This window comes from Vulpes vulpes, chromosome 11, assembly GCF_048418805.1.
Source record: "Vulpes vulpes isolate BD-2025 chromosome 11, VulVul3, whole genome shotgun sequence".
In the NCBI taxonomy this organism is placed as follows: Eukaryota; Metazoa; Chordata; class Mammalia; order Carnivora; family Canidae; genus Vulpes; species Vulpes vulpes.
The window spans coordinates 47,675,195-47,697,789 of record NC_132790.1 but is presented as its reverse complement, the minus strand read 5'-3'; the positions used below and the strand labels follow the sequence as shown (position 1 = coordinate 47,697,789).

The window sequence follows — 22,595 nt, the reverse complement described above, 5'->3', positions numbered from 1 at the left end:
ATTTCCCTGATGGCAAGTGATGCGGAGCATTTTCTCATGTGCTTGTTGGCCATGTCTATGTCTTCCTCTGTGAGATTTCTCTTCATGTCTTTTGCCCATTTCATGACTGGATTGTTTGTTTCTTTGGTGTTGAGTTTAAGAAGTCCTTTATAGATCTTGGAAACTAGCCCTTTATCTGATACGTCATTTGCAAATATCTTCTCCCATTCTGTAGGTTGTCTTTTAGTTTTGTTGACTGTATCCTTTGCTGTGCAAAAGCTTCTTATTTGATGAAGTCCCAATAGTTCATTTTTCCTTTGTTTCTCTTGCCTTCATGGATGTATCTTGCAAGAAGTTACTGTGGCCGAGTTCAAAAAGGGTGTTGCCTGTGTTCTCCTCTATGATTTTGATGGACTCTTGTCTCACATTTAGATCTTTCATCCATTTTGAGTTTATCTTTGTGTCTGGTGCAAGAGAGTGGTCTAGTTTCATTCTTCTGCATGTGGATGTCCAATTTTCCCAGCACCATTTATTGAAGAGACTGTCTTTCTTCCAATGGATAGTCTTTCCTCCTTTATCGAATATTAGTTGACCATAAAGTTCAGGGTCCACTTCTGGGTTCTCTATTCTGACTTTGCTACGGTCACACCATCCTTTGTTACTTTGGGAATTCCCCAACTCTATTCAATAATCACTGTTCTTCCTTTTGGCCCCATAATAATGGATACAGCATCGGCTAGGAGATCTACACCTTGAAGCATTAAGGCTCGGGCATCGGCACCAAATTTTACATCCTTGGCATAGGCCCGAGTGAGATGAGGAGCCAGGGCTCTGGACACTGGCCTGATCTGGCGGAAGCCTGCGGGTAATCGAAGCATTTCTGCGGGACCGTGGCGGAGTGTGCAGGCGGCGAGGCAGGCCAGCAGCGGCGACTGAGGCGCAGAGCCCCATGTTTTCCTTCTATCAAACATTTAAAGAAGAGTTAATACCTGTTCTTCTGAATTTTTCCAAAAAATAGAAATGGAAGGAAAATTTCCAAGCTCATTCTATAAGGCCAGCATTACCTGACTCCAAAACCAAAGAACCCCAATAAAAGGGATATAACTAGCCTATCCCTGATGAACATGGATGCAAAAATTCTCAACAAGATACTAGCAAATCAAATTTAACAGTGCATTAAAAGAGTTATTCACCAGGATCAATGGGATTTATTCCTGGCCTGTGCTGCAGGGGTGGTTCAATATTTGCAAATCAATCAATGTGATACTCCACATTAATAAAAGAAAGGATAAGAACCATATGATCCTCTCAATAGATGCAGGAAAAGCATTTAGCAAAATAGAGTATCCTTTCTTTTTTTAAAAAAAGATTTTATTTAGTTATGCATGAGAGACACACAAACAGAAAGAGGTGGAGACACATGCAGAGGGAGAGGCAGTCTCTCTGTGGGGCGCCTGATGCAGGACTCAATTCCAGGACCCCAGGTTCATACCCTGAGCCAAAGGCAGGTGCTTAACCACTGAGCTACCCAGGTGCCCCTACAGCAGCCTTATTTTTTTTTAACATTTTATTTATTTATTCATAGAGACACACAGAGACAGAGGCAGAGACACAGGCAGAAGGAGAAGCAGGCTCCATGCAGGGAGCCTGACCTGGGACTCCATCCCAGGTCTTCGGGATCACGCCCTGGACTGAAGGCGGTGCTAAACCGCTGAGCCCCCTGGGCTGCCCATATGGCAGCCTTTCTTTATTAAAAAACCCACAAGAAAGTAGAGATAGAAGGAATAATATACCTCAACATCATAAGGGCCACGTATGAAAGACACACAGTTAATATCATCCTCACTGAGGAAAAACTGATGGCTTTTCCCCTAAGGTCAGAAGAATAACAGGGATGTACACTCTCACCATTGTTCAAAATAGTACTGGAAGTCCTAGTATCAGTAATAAAACAAGAAATATAAAGCATCCAGATAGGCAAGGAAGAAATAAATCTTTCACTATTTGCAGATGAATTGATATTCTATTTTTAAAAGATTTTATTCATTTATTCATGAGAGACACAGAGAGAGAGAGAGAGAGGCAGAGACACAGGCAGAGGCAGAAGCAGGCTCTATGCGGGGAGCCCGACGTGGGACTTGATCCCCGGTCTCCAGGATCACACCCTGGGCTACAGGCGGCACTAAACCGCTGAGACACCTGGGCTTCCCTTGACTTGATATTTTATATAGAAATTCACAAGTCTCTACCAAATAATTACTAGAACTGATACAGGAATTCAGCAACATCTCAGGGTATAAAATCAATATATAGAAGTATTTTGCAATTGTATATACCAATAATGAAACAGGAGAAAGAGAAATAAAGAAATTGACCTCTTTTACAATTGCACCAAAATCCATATGATAACTAGGAGTAAACCTAACCAAAGAGGTAAATAACAAAAAACAAAAACAAAAACAAAAAACAAAACAAAACAAAAAACAAAAACAAAACAGAAAACCTGTTTGCTGAAAACTACGAAACACTTATGAAAGAAATTAAAGAAGAAACAAATAAATGGAAAAACCCTTGGTGCTCATGTATTGGAAGAACAAATATTGTTAAAATGCCTGTACTACCCAATGCAATCTACACATTCAACACAATCTTGATCAAAATAAAGTGAGATCTGGGAAACAAGCCTCAGATCTGTGGGAAAAGAACTCCACACTAGAGAGCAGCCTGCAGATGAGACTCTGCCTGCTGGCCTTCTGGACGTGAGCTCCTAACCTTCTATGCAGGGGCTGGGCCTTGGAGGAGGCACCAAAGCTGGATTAACCACAACAGCTCTACCAACATCAGTCTGTGTGTCTACTAGTACACTCCATTCAGTATATTAATTTCTTAATAAATTTGTCAAAGCAAAAGAAATAATAATAATAATAACATCAGTATTTTTCGCAGAGTTAAAACAAATACTAAAATTTGTATGGAACCAGAAAAGACTGCAAATAGTCAAAGTAATGTTGAAAAAGAAAAGCAAAGTAGGAGGCATCACAATCCCAGACTTAAAGCTGTATTACAAAGCCATAATTATCAAGACAGTGTGGTACCCATATAAAAACAGACACATAGATCAATGGAACAGAATAGAGAACCCAGGGCAGCCCCCGTGGTGCAGTGGTTTAGCGCCGCCTGCAGCCCGGGGTGTGATCCTGGAGACCGGGGATCGAGTCCCGCATTGGGCTCCCTGTATGGAGCCTGCTTCTCCCTCTGCCTCTCTCTCTCTCTCTCTCTCTCTCTCTTTCTCTCTGTGTCTCTATGAATAAATAAATAAAAATATTTTTAAAAAAAAGAATAGAGAACTCAGAAATGGACCATCAAATCTATGTATGGTCAAGTAATCTTCAAAAAAGCAGGAAAGAATATCCACTGGAAAGACAGTCTTTTCAACAAATAGTATTGTGGAAATTGGACAGCCACTTGCAGACAAAAGAAATTGAACCTCTTTCTTACACCATACACAAAAATAAATTAGAAATAGATGAGAGACCAAAATATAGGACAGGAAACCATCAAAATCCTAGAGGAGAAAACAGTGACCTCTTTGACCTCAGCTGCAGCAAATTCTTTCTAGAGAGGATTCTAAAGGCAAAGGAAACAAAAGCAAAGGTGAACTACTGGGACCTCATAAAGATTAAAAAACAAACAAACAAAAAATCTTCTACATGATGAAGGAAATAATCATAAAAACTAAAAGACAACCTACAGATATTTGCATGACATGGGATAAGGGGCTAGTATGCAAAAATCTATAAAGAACATTTCAAATTCAATACTGAAAAACCAAAAAGTGCAATCAAGAAATGGGCAGAAGACGTGAACAGATATTTCTCCAAAGAAGACATACAAATAATAATTACATAGGTAATACATACATACATTCATACATATACATGACTAAGAGACACATACAAAAAATGCTCTATGTCACTCAACATCAGGGAAATAGAAATCAAAACCACAGTGAGATACCACATCACACCAGTGAGAATGGCAAAAATTAACAACTCAGGAAACAATAAATGTTGGAGAGAATGTGGAGAAAGGGGAACCCTCTTGCAGTGCTGGTGGGAATGCAGACTGGTGCAGCCACTCTGAAAAAACAGTGTGGATGTTTCTCAAGAAGTTAAATATAGTTACCCATGAACCAACAATTGTGCTATGCGGTATTTATTCAAAGGATATAAAGATTCTGACTCGAAGGGGCATTTGCACCCAGGTTTATAGCAACATTATCATCAACAGCTAAATTATGAAACAGCCCAAATGTTCATTGACTGATGAATGAATAAAGAAGGCGCATATTTATATACAATGGAATATTACTCAAACATCAGAAAGAATAAAATCTTGCCATTTGCAATGCTGGAGCTGGAACTACAGTATATCATGCTAAGGAAAATTAGTCAGAGAGACAAATCCATATGAATTCACTCATATTTGAAATTTAAGAAACAGGGATGCCTGAGTGGCTCAGTGGTTGAACATCTGCCTTTGGTCCAGGGCATGATCCTGAAGTTTCAGGATTGAGTCCTGCATCGGGACCCCTGCAGGAGGCCTGCTTCTCCCTCTGCCTGTGTCTCTGCCTCACCCTCTCGCTTTCTGTCTCTCATGAATCAATCAATCAATCAATTTTTAAAAAAAAAAGAAGAAATTTAAGAAACAAAACAGATGAACATAGAGAAGGAAAGGAAAAAAATAAAATAAGATAAAAACAGAAAGGGAGGCAAACCATAGGAGGCTTAACTATAGAGAACAAATAGGGTTGCTGGAGGGAAATGGGATAAATGGGTGATAGGCATTAAGGAAGGCACTTTTATTGAGCACTGGTTGTTATATGCAAGTGATGAATCATTAAATTCCACTCCTGAAAACAATACTACGCTGTTAACTAACTTGAATTTAAATAAAAAGGAAAAAATGTTACATATAACATTCATTTATTGGAATTCATTAAAAGTTGTTTTGTGGCCTAGTATATGTTCATTTTTGGAAATATTCCACCTGTGCTTAAAAATTTGATTATTATGTATTCTTGACTACTGAAGGGCAGGATGCTCGACCAATAGAGGGCAGACATATAGATATAGATCTATATCTATATAGATCAATTGGTAACAAAAAATTATAGATCTCCTCCATCAATTCCTTTGCCCTCTCTATTAGACTTATAACTCACATATTCAATTTCTCAGGTTTATCCATCAAGTCAATTTTTGTCACGATTTCTTGACTTTCAACTGTGTGGTCTGAGTATTGATTATGTTCTGTGCTTTTTCTGTGATTTTTATTTTCTCCTTTCTTGATTTTAATTGGGTTAATAATATTTTCTTCATTCCCCTCCCAAACTAGATTGTATTTATACTAATAGTTCTTTTATTGGATACTTTTATATTTATAATGTGCATATTAAGTCAAAATAGTTTTTAAAGTTAGTTTTTATAAAGGACATTGGAAGAGAACTTGGCTCATATGTATTAAAATACATAATCCTTTCACGATCCCCAGAATATAATATGGGTGCAAACATAGAAACATAGATATGCAAATCAAAATATAACCTCCCCCTAAAAAAAGTATATGTGGGAATGTAACATGTCAAAAATACTACTTCAACATAGTGGGAAAATCGTAGTTAACAAATATTCTTGTACCACAGAGAGAATATAAAATATTACCTAGTTCACAGCATACAGAAAAATAAATTTCACAAAATGTAAATATGGTAAACACTTAAAAATAATGGAAAACACACACACACACACACACATGAACTCACACACCACTGTGAAAAATGAAACTCAAATTTCTAAATAAAAAGATAAGTATATTGATTAAACAGGTTTTCATTAATTTTGCAAGTCAAATTATATAACAAACAAAATCAAATAAAAATAAGTTGTGAAAAAATAAGTGCAATGCATATGACAAAATGCTAACCTAAATTTCTTCATTTGGACCCGATATTTAACCATTATTTAGATTGTTTTGAATACAGATAGCTTTTATCATAAGTCACTCATCATAAAACTAAGAAAATATGAGAAAATAAATTTGTACAGACATTCCAAGCATTCCTTTACATTCAAAATCTGTCTCTTCCGGATCATTTTTGATATTAGATTTGCAGTATTCTATATCATTCTCTGTAAAAATGCTCACATTGGTGATGCAAAATTAAAAAAAAATAACTCATAAGTAAAAACAATGCTGGCATTAAGTAGGCTTTGGAATTTTGTAAAAAAAAGACAAATATTTTTGTGAAACTTTTAAAATTAATTAATTAATTAATGTTCAGAGAGGGGAGAGGGGCAGAGGGAGAGAGAATTTCAAGTTGAGCATGGATCTGAGGTGGAACTTTATCCCAGGACCCTAGGATTACAAGCCGAGTTGAAACCAAGAGTCAGATGTTTAACTGACTACACTGCCTATGTGCCTCTATTTTTGTGAAACTTTTAAAATTAGTGTAAAATATACATAAGGTTTACAGCTCAATCATTTTTAATATATAAAACACTTATTAAATAATAATCTAGATCCAGATACAACATACCATTAGTATCTCAGAATTGTAATCCACTTTTAATTGATAAATATTATAAGCACTCTAGATTCTTGTCCATTCATGAACTATAATTTGATAGATGCAGAAGTATATGACCAAAATCCAAACAGAAATTTATTTTTTTCAAGATTTTATTTATTTGAGAAAGAAAGCAAGAGAAAGAGAGAGAGTACAGAGGGAGAGGGAGAAACAGACTCCCCAATGAGAAAATATCCTGAAATAGGGCTCAATCCCAGGACTCTGAGATCATGACCTGAACCAAAGGCAGACAACCTAACTGACTGAGCCACCCAGGTGCTCCTCCAAACAGAAATTTAAAGAATTAACAGACAATTCATGGAAGAGGAAATTCCTTTTTAAAAAGATTTTATTTATTTATTCATGAGAGAGAGAGAGAGAAGCAGAGACATAGGCAGAGGGAGAAGCAGACTCATCACAGGGAGCTTGATGTGGGCCTTGATCCCGGGACTCCAGGGAGAATTGTTATAATAAAAGTGTTATATATATAAAAGGAAAGTGATTCTATTTTTATTGTGGGGAAAACTACACAATACCTCTACCACTTACAATGATCTCATTGCAATCTTCCATAATTTGCTACTGATTTAGTTCTATATACTTTTAAATTTCTCAGAAAAGGTGTTTTATTTTGTTTTGTTTTGTTTTTTTTAGACTGCACTATATCCTACAAATTTCTTTATTTACCCTTTTTTTAAAAAACAGTTGTTTTCTTTGTTTTCTTTCTTAACAAATTGTATCCTTTAGTAATTCTAATCCATTAGCCTTAGACTGGAGGCAGTGAATTTATTAATTTTATATTTTTAAAAATGTTTTACTTCACAATATTGAACCAAATTTATTTATTTTTTTTTAATTTTTTTTTAATTTATTTATGATAGTCACACAGGGAGAGAGAGAGGCAGAGACACAGGCAGAGGGAGAAGCAGGCTCCATGCACCGGGAGCCTGATGTGGGATTCGATCTCCGGTCTCCAGGATCGCGCCCTGGGCCAAAGGCAGGCGCCAAACCGCAGCGCCACCCAGGGATCCCCTGAACCAAATTTAATTACAAAAACAAATCTAGGTACGAAAGCCAGTATATGGTTGTTTTGTTTTCCAATTTCTGCCATTATTGAAAAACTTTTGCATGCAATTTGCACCTTTTTATCTCATAGTATTAATCCTAAAAAAATAAACATTTCAGATTTGTAGTTTAATGGTTCTCTGCGCTCCTAAAATTAATTTACCTTTAATTTATTGAATTTACCTCTTAAAGAATTCTCATTAAAGTTTGGCTGGAGATGTTAATTCTATTGTCTTTTTGAACTTAATTTTATTTTCTTGAAAATTTTATCTATACTTTGGGTGATTTCCTCAAATAATTTTCCAATTTATGAATTATTTCTTCGGCTCTTAATTCATTATGTCTAATAAGTGTTGAATATCAGAAAATACTTTGTTTCTAATATTTTTTAAAATTGCTTTTTCCTTTGCCAAATGACCTTATTCTTACTTTATTGGTTCTATTCAAATCATGTCTTCTATTAATTTTAATATATATTCTTTGTGAAGCTTTTTTCCCCTGAATGGTCTATTTTTTCACCTCTTAAAAGTGTGATATTTTAATTGTAAAATTTGTTCCCTTTAGAAACGTTTTCAATACATGATTTGATGCCATGGATTCTAATATAATTCTCATTAAATACTTTCTACTTGAATTTCATTTACATTTGCCTGTGTATGGGCTCATATATTTCGTCATTTCTTTTAATCTCAGAATTTCAGTGCCAAGAGGGCAACGTGAAAAGTCCCAACATCTGTGTACAGTATGAGCTGGGGTTTCCACTTTTTAAATTATGACTCTTTTGAAACTCACAAATGAAGCTCAAGTGAAGGGCACATTACATGCTGCATTCTCAAACAAGAAGACAGAATTTTTCCAGTTCTATATTAGAGATAAGTCAATACTTCCTAATTCTTTGATTCATCGAAAAGACCAGTTATATATAGTTCCCTTGTACACACAAGGCCAATATCCTTGATTAGGGTCCCAATCCAATTTTAGGAACCTGAGTCCTAGAGAATATGAAGTGCACAATTTCCATACTTATCTAAGTCATTCAGTTTCAATTTCTACTTTTTGTTCTTTTTAGTCATTTTTCACTTTTGGTTCCTAGGGCTTTCTCTTTCTTAATCTTCAACTTTACTATATATTTAAAAATTACTTTTTATCCCAATTCACATGTTTATAGTGGAGATAGAGCTTGGTATATTAATCACTACTATATTGATGAGAAATCTGATGAGAATGTCTATCTACAGGAAACTTATAAAAAATGTCCTGAAGTACTCATTTTATAATACAACTATGCATATACTTATATCTTAATAAAGTACATTTTTAAAAAGTTCTACTTAGAATTAAAGAGGCCTTCGAGTCTTCTTGACCAGATTGTTAATTTATTTTTCTTAAGTGTTACACATAGTTTATAATCATGTACGATATACAAGTGCCAAAAGATATAAATGCCAGGAACATATGGATATTGTCATTTATGTTGGAGTTAGCATTTTGGTGCTGCTACATGTACATCTGTTTATAGCAGATGCAACTTAATATTACTTTTAACTAAAATCCCCAGAAAAACAAATATAACAGTAAGTAAAAATCTGTCATTCTCTCTTCAGTATTTATACCAACGAGGGAATGTTCTTTTCAAATATAATATTTCCAAATGGTAGATTTAAATAAACATGTTTTCGCTAAATTTTATAAAATTGGATTTATCTGAACCTTGGTCAGTATCAGTTATTCATAATGTATATACCAATGCATCAAGTCTGAATGACAGAAATCTCATTTCTTTTTGTATAGGCATACCTCAAATACTGTGGATTCAATTCCAGATGACTGTGATAAAATGAATATGGTAGTAAAACAAATTAAATGATTTTTTTTGTTTTTCCTACATTATAATGTGATCTATTAAGTGTGTAATAGTATTATTTTTAAAGTGTAGACACCTTAATTAAAAACATAACTTGAGTGTTAAAAGATACTAACCATCATCTGAGCTTTTAAGGATTCCTAATCGTTTTGTTGGCAGTAGGTCTTGCCTTGATGTTGATGGCTGCTAACTGATCAGGATGTTGGTTGTTGAAGGCTGCAAAACTGTGGCAATTTCTTAGCATAAGGCAGTGGTAAAGTTTGTTATATAGATGACTTTTCCTTTCACTAAGATTTCTCTGTGGCACGAAATGGTGTTTGATAGCATTTTGCACAGAGTAGAACGTTTTTCAAAATTAGAGTTTATCCTTTCAAGCTCTGAGCTGCTTCACCAACTAAGTTTTTGTAATATTCTAAATCATTTGTTGTCATTTCAATCATCTTCACCACATCTTCACCATGGGTAGAAAGAAAATCACTTTCTTTGCTCATCCATTAGAGGCAACTTCTCATCTGTTCAAGTTTTTTCATGAGAGTATATCAATTCAGTCACATCTTCAGGTTCTTTTTCTAATTCTAGTTATTCTGCTATTTCTACGACATTTCCAGTTATTTCCTCCACTGAAGTCTTGAATCCATCAAAATCATCCATGAGGATTAGAACCAGCTTCTTCCAAACTCCTGTTAATGCTGGCATTATGACCTCTTCCCATGAATTACAAATGTTCTTAATGGCATCTAGAATGGTGAATCCTTTCCAGAATATTTTCAATTTACTTTTCCCAGATCTATCACAAGAATCACTCACTACTTATGGTAGCTACAGTCTTATGAAATGTATTTCTTAAATAACAAAACTTGAAAGTCAAAATCATTCCTTGATCTACGGGCTGCAGAATGAGTATTGTACTAGTAGACATGAATACAACATTAGTCTCATTGGATATCTCTCTCTGAGTTTTTGTATGACCAGACACATTGTTTGTAAGCAGTAATATTTGAAAGAAATTGCTTTTTCCTGAGCAGTAAGTCTCAAAAGTGAGCTGAAAATATTCAGTGAACCATGTTGTAAACAGATATGCTGTCATGTAGGCTTTGCTGTTCCATTCATTTATAGAACACTACAAAGTAGATTTAACCTAATTCTTAAGAGCCCTACTACTTTTGGCATAGTAAATGATAGTAGGCTTCAACTTAAATTCACTGGCTGCATTAACTCCTAACAAGAAGGTCATCCTGTTCTCTGAAACTTTGAAGCTAGGCATTGACTTCTCCTCTCTGACTATAAAACTCCTATATGGCATCTTCTTCCAATAGAAGACAGTTTCACCTACATTAAAAATCTATTGTTTAGTGTAGCCTCTCTTACTAATTATCTTAGCTGTATCTTCTGGATAACTTCTTGCTACACCTTTCACTGTTATGTTAAGGCTTCTTTCCTTAAACCTCACGAAACAGTGTCTGCTCATTTCAAACTTTTCTTTTGCAACTGTATCTCTTTTAGCCTTCATAGAATTGACAAAGTTAAGGCCATACTCTGGATTAGTCTTCAGCTTAAGGAAAAGCTGAGGCTGGTTTGATCTTCTCCTCAGACAATGAAAACTTTTCCCGTATCAGCAATAAAATTGTTTTGCTTTCTTATCATCCATCTCTGGAGCAGCACTTTTAATTTCCTTCAAGAAATTTTTCCTTTGCATTCACTATTTGGTGCAAGGGACTTGGTTTTCAGCTTATCTCAGCTTTTGACATGCCTTCTTCACTAAGCTTAATCATTTCTAGCTTTGATTTAAAGTAAGAGATATGGGACTCTTCCTTTCACTTGAACATTTAGAGGCCATTGTGGGGTTATTAATTGGCCCAACTTCAATATGGATGTGTGTCAGAAAATACAGGGACCCAAGGATAAGGACAGAGACAGAGGAATAGCTGGTTGGGAGAGCAGTCAGGACATACACAATATTTATCAATTAAGTTTGCTGTCTTATATGTACATGGGCCCACAAAACAGTTATAATAGCAACATCAAAGATCATTGATCACAGATCACCAGAAAAAATATAATAATACTGAAAGAGTTTGAAATATCACAAGGATTGCCAAAATGTGTCACAGAGACACCTTTGATGTTGGAAAAATGATGCCAATATACCTGCTTGACACATTTGCCATAAACTTTCAATTTAGACAAAACAACAACAAAAAAAAACAAAACAAAAAAATAAAACCCAAAATAAACCTCAATATTTGCAAAGTACGATAAAGCAAAGCACAATAATATGTGGTATGCTTGTAATTTTTATAAATAACATAAGGTAAATACAACTTGTAATTAGTATTTAATGTCATTTAAATACATTTTATTAAATACTTAACTATGTTAATGTATCTAGCTATGCCATTTATATATTATTTTTCTAATTTTGTAATTGGCCTTTTCTTTAACTGTTTTGAATTAAAAAGAGTTTAAAAGAAAACCTTAACAAAACAGAAAGAGCAAACATATCCTAAATATGTGGCTATTTACCTCACAGTTAAACAATCATACACTAAATAAATTATGTTATTTTCATTTAATGGGGTATAATAAAAATATGAAAAATCACATTTTAAATAATTACAAAGTGTCTGTAAACATAAAAACCATTTAACCTCTCAAATTCTCTATTTATATATACTGAAATATATCATTTCTCACCTATTAGAATGTCAAAACATAAAAGATCTGACAACATATTCTGTCGGCAAGAATGTAATGAAAGAGGCACCCACACACAGATGGTGAGATTGAAAAATGGAGGGAAATTGGCTATCTTTAACAACATTATGTATACAGTCACCCTTAAATCAGCAATTTATTTTCTAGAAATCCATATGAAATGGCATATATACAATATGCATTCTGGCATTACTTTCAATAATAAAAGACTAAAATCAACTGTTTATCATGACAGAACTGGATGAATAAACTATGACTTATATCTGTATAATAAAATACTATTCAGCTATAAAAAGAATGAGAAAGATCTCTATACTGAAATGAAATGATCTCCAGAATATATATATATGCATGTACAACATATGCATATATAATATATATAGTATATATACACATAACCACTATATATATATATATACACACTAATATAATACTGTGTTTATATATACTAAACACCAGAAAGAATAGTCAAAAGCCAGTAAAAATGATTACCTATGGGGGGAAGAAGAGTTCAGGGATAGAATAAGTATTCCTTAAATACAGTATGTATCTTTATGTAGTTGCTGTGTCTTATATGCTTTACATTACATAGTATTTTACATAATTAGAAAAGAAATTGCATGAAAAAATTCCATAGAACTGTAAACAATAGACAATTTTGTATCAGCATGGTGACAAAACTACCATACACAAATAAAAATTGCTTTCAGTGACTTAAAGCGGACTATTTTAAGAAGAAAATTTCAAAAAAAAATTTTTTTAAAGATTTTATTTATTTATTCATGAGAGACACAGAGAGAGAAAGAGAGGCAGAGACACAGGCAGAGGGTGAAGCAGGCTCCATGCAGGGAGCCCGACGACGTGGGACTCAGTCCCACTTCTCTAGGGTCATGCCCTGGGCTGAAGGCGGCACTAAACCGCTGAGCCACCCAGGCTGCCCACCAAAATACTTTAACGGGCTGTCTGTAGATTTAGTGTTTGTAGTAATACTAGTATTGTTTATTGCTATTAGCAGTAGAATATTAGATCAAAAAATTTAATAAACAAAACTCAAGATATTTAGCATAAAAATACATACGATTGAAGATATTTGTCAAAAAATTGTGATCTTAAATTTATATTGGATTGGAAGTAAAAAAAATTCATATATACATATATTCCTATAGATTTTGGCTCTCTTTGACTTATTAAAAATTCACCATAGACTAGTTTACAATTAACATATCTGATTCAGCACTCTACCACCCCTTCCCACTCCGTCCTACACTTCACCAATGAAGCTAGGACTCCAGGGACTTGAGAGAACTGAGGACAAGGTTAGCATGTGATTGCTTTTTCCACGATAATGTCTGAAGTAGATGAACAGTGTTATGGCATCTGGGATATGGCTGCCCTCCCTTAAATGGTGCACTCTCTGGTGTCAAGTGTTAGCTAGACTTTGGTGTCTTTGTAATTTTCTCTTCTGGTTGTCTGTCATTTCTCTGTTTTGTACTAATAGTCTGACAATGCCTCTGTATGGAGGGCATCAAACTATTGAATTTTTCACTGAATACAAATAGCACTTAGAGGGAAAAGCCTGGGTGAGGTGCTCCTCAACTCCTTTCAACTCCAGCACTTCTAGGTATACTCCTCTCAGTTTCTTTTTCTGAGGATTCAATTATTGCCCATTTTTATTAGGTCAAAGACCAATAAAATGGGTCTTCATTGCCCATCTGATCTCCAGGAAATCCTTGAGAACTGGTTGCTCAACTCTCACTTCTCCTTCCTTGGTGCTCTCTCTCTCTTTTTCTCTTTTCCATCCCCTAGTTCAAGGAAGATCAATAAACACATTGGCAATCAGATACCCTACCTGAGATTAAGATTCCAGGCTTCTCTTCTTTTAGCCATCCTCTGCTTTTACAACTGATACCTTTGGGTATCCCTATTGTTTGATCTCTTGTTCTTCCCTCTGATATTGTTGAAAAAGATTGATATAATAGTTGCTTTTCTGAGGAAAATTATCTGTCCACATTGTTGATTTATATCTTTACAGAATACGGGTACTGAAAAATACTTTGTCTTCAAATCTGTGTTCATAAAGACAATCCCAGGATAGAAGGAAAAGTCACATTCAATATTTTCTTTTTTTTTTTTTTTCAATATTTTCTTACAATAACTATGAGTATGATAAACACTAAATTTGAACTAAAAAGTATTGTTTGAGAAAACTGATTAAAAGAGACAAATATATAAAAATAAAGTTCAATTTTACATTAAGAAACTTTGAAAACCGGTTAATATAAATGTGTATTTTGAAAATACAACTACAAAGTTCTAGTAAAGAAAGTGTGTTTGCCCAATATAAGCATAATTGAGATAAAGACTGTAAAACTTTGATAAAGATTATTTAAAGCTGTGAGTGCTATGCTGAAGAGGACTTAAAGTGGGAATTTTCTCTTTAGTATGTTTTTAGGAGCCATGAATGATGGAACGTGTTCTTCTTCTATGGTTTGTGATGAAGTAAAATCAAAGAGGAGAATATACAATACATTTTGCTTCAAAAGACATATTGGTTGAGATTTAAATTGCAAATTGTGGGATCCCTGGGTGGCGCAGTGGTTTGGCGCCTGCCTTTGGCCCAGGGCGCGATCCTGGAGACCCAGGATCGAATCCCACGTCGGGCTCCCGGTGCATGGAGCCTGCTTCTCCCTCTGCCTATGTCTCTGCCTCTCTCTCTCTCTCTCTGTGACTATCGTAAAATAAAAAATAAATTAAAAAAAATAAATTGCAAATTGTATTTTATTTTTGTATAATGACCACTAAGAAAAATTCCTAAAACTTCTCCCTTCCTGCTTTTAAATAATATGTGACATTGTCTTGCAGAATTTTCTTCTATTTTGTTGATAAATCTATGTTTTTACTTTTTATTTTTTTATTATTAAAACATGGTAACATTTCTCTTTGTCTTACTCCTGTGCTTCTTCATCAAAGAGAATACACACTTTTAGCTCCAACTAAGAATGAAATTTAAATGATTAGCTCTTATTGTTTAGTTGCTGAAGTTTTCAGTTCAGATTTAAGCATTTATATCATTAAAATTACGTATTCTACTAGACAAAGGGTGATAAAAAAAGTTCAATGTGTTTCACGATGATACTAATTAAGGTCACAGGAAAAGATTTCAGAATTTTACTGCATATTATTTATGTCTAACAGCAATCATCTCCTAAAGAAAGAATTGCCCATTACCTTTTACTCTTATTGTTTAGTTGCTGAAGTTTTCAGTTCAAATTTAAGCATTTATATCATTAAAATTACGTATTCTACTAGACAAAGGGTGATAAAAAAGTTCAATGTGTTTCACGATGATACTAATTAAGGTCACAGGAAAAGATTTCAGGATTTTACTGTATATTATTTATGTCTAATAGCAATCATCTCCTAAAGAAAGAATTGCCCATTACCTTTTAGTTCACAAGACAGGTCTTTTTATTTTTAAAAGGAATTAGTCCATTTTGGTAATGATTTTCTTAACTATCATCTATAGATCCTATCAAGATTACTTTTTAACTCACCATTCCCATGCTTTATTTTAGGTGTTTTTGTCAATGGCTTTCACCATAAGTACTCAGATAGTATTTGAGTGAATCAATAATTGTGCATTATTAATTCACCTTAACTCAGACTATTCATGCAAATCTGCTAACCAAATCACCTAAAAAGATACTCTCTTCTCTATTTTACTGATAATATTGGACTTGATTTTTTTTCTTTCTAAATTGCTTTTTGTTGTGTTCCCCAAAGAAAAAGTCCCCCCCTCTTCTTTTTGAATATCTTCCTAGATGTATGATCAAATATCTAATTTCTTCCTAAATTCCTTTAAGAAAGTTCTTTTAACACCTGGAATTGATTTATTTAAACAATTTGGTTAATTTAAACACTACATGCTTTCAAATACAACTTGAAAACCAAGTACTTAGTCTTTTTAGGAAATACACTAGCATGTTTCCTAAAAGCACTGTTTTTCATTTAGAGTGTTTATTTATTTTTTTTAAAATTTTTATTTATTTATGATAGTCACAGAGAGAGAGAGAGGCAGAGACACAGGCGGAGGGAGAAGCAGGCTCCATGCACCGGGAGCCCGACGTGGGACTCGATCCCGGATCTCCAGGATCACGCCCTGGGCCAAAGGCAGGCACCAAACCGCTGCGCCACCCAGGGATCCCCTCATTTAGAGTGTTAAATGTCATTTCTTCTAGCCTCTTCTATTTTGGATATTTCTTTGAACCTTTAACAGGGCTGGGAATTTTGTTTCTTCAAAAGAACTACCTTATTCTCCATATTTCTACACAAACAAGATATCTGATTATGTTTCTAAGTAAAATAATACACTTGAAGTGTATTATTAAAAAAAATCTTTGTACTTCTGGATAATCATGGAATTATATAGCATAAATAATTCTTAACAAGCTTTCATAATATTTACTAAATATTTTAAAGTGCCAGATAATGAACTAGAATCCATGATTTTTAAAACCCATTGGGGTGCCTGGGTGGCTCACTTAGTTAAATGTCTGCCTTTGGCTCAGGTCATGATCCCAGGGTCCTGGCATTGAGCTCCGCATTGGGCTCTCTCTTCATTGGAGAGAATGCTTCTCCTTCTCCCTCTATCTGTCACTCTGCCTACTTGTGCACTTTCTCTTTCTCTGTCAAATAAATAAATAAAATAATTTTCGAAATTACATAAAGTGGTATAAAATATGATATTCTGTATGGGTATGAAGGATGGCTACTTGGATAAAGAAGGCTTACAAAATTGGGACAGGTTCCTAATACATGTTACATCTAGTTAGTTTAATTTCAAGAAGAAATAGAAGTTTGCCAAGTTAATTTGTAGGATCAGAAGTTTTTCCAAGCAGGAGTAAACAGGTATGAATTCATGGAGTTGTAAGAAAACATGCACATTTAAGCACTGCCAGTAGTTAGGTATAGCATAATGTAATGTGCAAAGGTTATGTGTAGAAGATATCAATATAGGAGAAGACAAATCAAGTAAGAATAAAATCTAAATGAAAGGTGAGTAATTTGGATTTTACCTGGATTTCTAGTCAGGGGATGACAAAAACAGTTATGTTTTAGAAACTTGAATGCAATGGTAACAGGAAGAATAAATTAGAAGCTTAAAATCATGGATATTCAGAAAACAGTTAGAGGGTATTTTGATAAGCCAACCAAGCCATAACGAAGACCTGAATGGAGGCACTGACAATGAGTATAAAGATGAATGGATAGATTCAGGAGGCAAAAAGAAGTAAAATTAATGAGTCTTCATCTATTAGACATGTAAGTAAGGAAGAGGATAACATTTTTAGACTGACATGGGCAGCACAGTGAGTAGTTAAGTATTCTGAAGTTAAATAAAATTTAAGGTGAGGATAGTCAATGTTATATAAGGAATTTTATGTAAAATGAACAAATAAATAAATACAGTATAAAATTAACTATATAAGTTTAGAATCTGTATAATTGAGTTGGGATAATGAGATTCAGAGCTATCCACATATTGGTGGTAGCTGAAACCAAAAGTGTAAATGGGATTACCTGTATCAATGGTATATTGTAGGAAAGGAAGAAAATTGAGCACAAAATCTTGGAGAACAATATTTTAGGGCAATTAAGAGAAGAAATTTAGCAAAGAAGATAGAAACAAATATTCAGATGTAAGAAGAAAACTGGAGAAACTAATATAATGAATGCTAAGACAGAAGACAATTTTAAGAAGACAGGAGTGGATGACCAATGGTGACAAATGTACCAGGAGTTTGAGTAACAAATCACTGGACTGAGTGATAAACAGTTATTCTGATCTTGGTGGGACCACGTATTTGGAATATTACTTAGAGGAGTAACTTCTATCTGGTTTCTGAAATAATTTCCAAGGAATGACTTGGAGTCCTTGCCATTTCTGAATTAAGTCCCCCATCCCCACCTTTTTTTTTTTTTTACAAATTTCTCTTTCATAGAAAATATCAGAGAGTTTCATTAGTGTTATACAAGCAGCAAAATGAGAGAAGTTGATAGAAAATCTCTATTACTTCTAGATGTGTAAGAACATCTTTGATGAAAGATTAGGTTCAGGTAAATGTTACAGAGATAGAATAATGTTTTGAATATTGTAACCAAACAATTAAATAAACCCAACTGCATGAGGATAATGGTTGAGTGGGCATTTACTAGTTATAATTCAACAAAACATTCACTGTCTTCAGTGTGACAGGCCCTGTTATAGATACTTCCATACATATATAAATGATAGAGACTCTATCTTGTTATCTAGTGGTAAACTACTATAGGTTAGTTGAATTTACAACTTTCTGCTACCATGCTAAATATTTTTTTTCTGACTGCATTTATAGTACAGTAAGACTAATTGTAGAGATTACACTTTAGAACATATGTCAGCACTCTGTTGTAATAGGTTACTATTACTAAGGCAAAATGTGGCACATTTATTGGGGAAATACTTGCATTGATGACTAAATAAAGGAATCTATCTACTTTAAAAATATTGAAACCTATGAAAGGACAAATATTATGTTTTTTACTTGTAATTTCCTTTGTTCAAGGGCCCAAAACTCTTGGAAGACATCCAAGGCATGATGGGGATCTAGACATTATTTAACAGAAAAATAGAGAAGAAAAAATTCCCTTGTTATATGACTCACCATGTTATAGCATTGCTCTACTCTTATAATGTCACTTGGTTTGAGTAGCTGCATTTTTATCCATCATTTATTACTAAATTATTATTGAAAAAAAATGACTGTGTGTGAAGCCACTTTGCCAGCAGGCCCCAAAAGAATCTTTACTGGGAACTATTCTTTTGATAAACAAATAGTTCCTATACACTATAACTGTGAGGTACAGAATTCAGTAGTGTTGCATTCATCTTCATTATCAAGTAGCATGGTAACAAAATAACGAAAGTAGCATTTGCTTGAATTTGATTCTCTACATATAATTAGCCATGTCAAATGCTCATTTTCAAAATAATAGTATTAAAATATTGAAATATTAACGTGGTGAAAAAAAAGCAAAGTTCCCACATTTCAAAAATATGTACTTACTAATGAAAAGCATTTATTACAGTTTAAAAATAAAGTTACTTTGGCAAATACCTTATGATTTCACTCATGTGTGGAATCTCAGGAACAAATAAATAAAAGGGAATAAAAGAAAGAGAGAGCAAGACTCTTAACTGTAGAGAACAAACTGAAGGTTACCAGAGGAGAGACTTTTCCTATCGTAGTTTGAACTCTAAACATCTGACCTCTTCCCGTGCCTCCCTCCTCTGTGTTTTCAAAGAGCTATATTCTCTTTCTATTTCTTCTCTTTTCTATCAGTAAAGTATTTGTATTGTACATATACTAGGGTTCCTTCACAGGCAGTTGCTACAAAACCATGAACATTCATAATACATTAAATTTCAAGTTTTATTTTATTTATTTATTATTATTTTTTAAAACTTCAAGTTTTAAAATACATTGGAGCTGGGGCACCTGGGTGGATCAGTTGGCTAAGTGTTTGACTCTTGGTTTTAGCTCATATCATGATCTCAGGGGGCCTGGGGTAAAGTCCAATGTCAGGTCCATGCTCAGCAGGGAGTCTGCTTGGGATTCTCTCCCATTGCCCCTTGCCACCCCTGTGCATTCTCTCTCTAAAGTAAGTAAATAAATCTTTAATAAATAAATACATTAGATATAACACCATTGCAATTATATATATAATTATAATCTTTATGCAAGGTATAGACATCATGTAAGGATATACACACAATTCCTATAGCAGGGGAAAATACTATAATGCTTGGATAAATAATTTAACTAGTTAAATATATAATTTAATTTATAAATTACATAACATTAAAATTTATAATGTGTAATTTGTAAAATAGTAAGTAATTTGCATAATAATGCCCTATATTTATATAGTGGTTTAGCTATTATGTACTTTCACTACAAACTGCTCTTCAACTAGTAGAACCTGGTTTTGGACTTTTGGGTTAGAGCCAATTGTCCTGAGAGTAGTCTATTTTTTTTTTTTTTTCTGAGAGTAGTCTAGATGATTTGTTGAAGAATTTTCAAAACATAAACAGTATTTGTAATCTGGGCAGTATGACCAACTAATGGATCTACCTGAGGGGTTAGAAAGAGACAGGGAAAGCCAAGTTTAGAAATGAAGGATAATATGCAGAGCTCATTAAGGAAAACAAAACAAAACAAAAAACTAAAAAAATCAAAACAAAAAAAACATGATCTTATAACATTCTGTATTTTATTATTTATATAACACATATAATTTAAAAGAATGAAAGATAAAGAGTTTCAGAAATAACAGTGTCTAAGGAATTATTGCTGGAAACTCTTATTTCCTTAAGCTCAATATAGTAAGACTTATAGATTTAACTTCCTAAGCTGAATAGGAAAAAATTGGAGAAGGAGACAAACCATGAGATACTCTTAACTCTGAGAAACAAATTGAAGGTTACTGAAGGGGAAGCAGGGGAAGCAGGGGAATGGGGTAACTGGGTGATGGGCATTAAGAAGAGCAACTAATTTGATGAGTACTGATGTTATATACCATTGACAAATTATTGAAAACTACATCTGAAACTAATGATGTACTATATGTTGGCAAATTGAATTTAAATTAAAAAATAACTTTCTTAAAAGCTCTTAAATTCATCTTTAAAAACTCTATTTCCTCTATCCTCATTTGAAGTACCAGCATATCTTGCCTGGGTTGACATAATAACCTAAGAACTGACATTCATATGTACAATAGCTTCATAAAGTATTTTCTTCAAATAGCAACACAGTCTTTTCAAAATATGAATTTTACTACATTCTCTCTCTGATTTCCATTGTTTTCTTAATATCATCTAAAAAGTCTTTCACATCTTCTCTTAAAATCTTGTGTTCCTGATTTTAATCCCTCTTTTCAACCTTTGTGTATGATGTTTCCTTTGTTCAAAAGATATCCTGCCATTACTTTGACATGGATAACAGAGAATGTTAGTGACTATGTATTAGATCCTATCTCCGCAATGAATGGAACCCTACTTTGTCACATTTCTCATCACGAACTTGACATTTAGTAGCCTTTCTTGCAGTTATAGAATTTGACCAACAATCTAATATGAAATATAGTGGAACTTCTAGTAAAGTCTTCTTTAAAGCAAGAGAATAAGTCTTTTTTTTTTTTTTTTCTTTCTCTTTCTCTTTCTCCATAACTGTCTAGGTGTGCTTGTGATGGTTTGGTTTCAGCTACTGTTTTGGATCATGAATTAGAGCCTCAGGATATTAGAGATTGTAGAAAATCTTGGCACTATCAAATGTGTTCTGGGCTACTTACTTCCAGAGTTAAAATTTAAAAATTTTTATTTAAAATTTTTATTTAAAAATACTGAGATATTAACAGAGATATTAACATTTCAAAGATTTTCAGACTCAAGTTCAGTGTTCATTACTATATAGCTGCCTGAATACAAAATATCAAGCACAATTTTCTTATATGACGGTGAGATGCATATTCCTAGATGAAGAGAAAGACTCATGATGTTTTTAGAGATAACTTGCATTTGGTTTACCAAAATTTTCATGTAATATCCTTAGCAATTTTCCAGAGTTTGGTATTATCATCCTATTTTTGTAAATAAGGGAACTAAGTCTTGGTAATTTCCAATGATTTAACCAATGTCAGCCACAGTGGCAGAATTGGAAGTTTTTATTCAGTTTCTGGCACAGTGCTTCCCATCATATCTGCCTTCTGTATATGAAGGATGTACAGATTTGTATTTAAATGAATTTTTGTGTTTACTGACATGAATTTATATAATGGTTATGGCTCTGGTTTTAAAATAAAATTGCTCTTCTTGATTGAGGAATTTCATAAGTATTTGGTGATATGAATTTTAATTTAGTCTCAGAAGCAAACTTCCATTTGTTTTGAATCAAATTCTCATATTATTTCTTCTTTGGGAATAAAATCCTGAAAATATTCAAATAAAGCTAATGTAATCAAAAAGGTACACTACATTGTCACTATTGATCATTAATATTTTAATGGTAATAAGAATAGTAATAAAATTTTAATTTGGAAACATCAAGCAAAATAGTTAATAACAAAACAAAAAACATTGGAATGACAAAAATAGCTTTTTAAAAATACATATGTATTCCTGGAAACCATCTCCAAAGTTATGATTCAATAGGTGTGAGTAGAGTCTGGATAAATTAATTATTTCTAAGCATCTCAAGTGACTTCTGCATGTTTCTACTTCAACAGACTGAGGAACTCATCACC

The 22,595-nt window shown here is 33.6% G+C and overlaps 1 protein-coding gene across 2 annotated transcripts in view; it reads right to left on the bottom strand.

Annotated features, from left to right (window-relative positions):
- The window catches only part of CNTN5 (contactin 5), a 1,288,935-nt gene that overhangs the window by 1,124,304 nt on the left and 142,036 nt on the right, over positions 1 to 22,595 (bottom strand). The window lies entirely within an intron of this gene.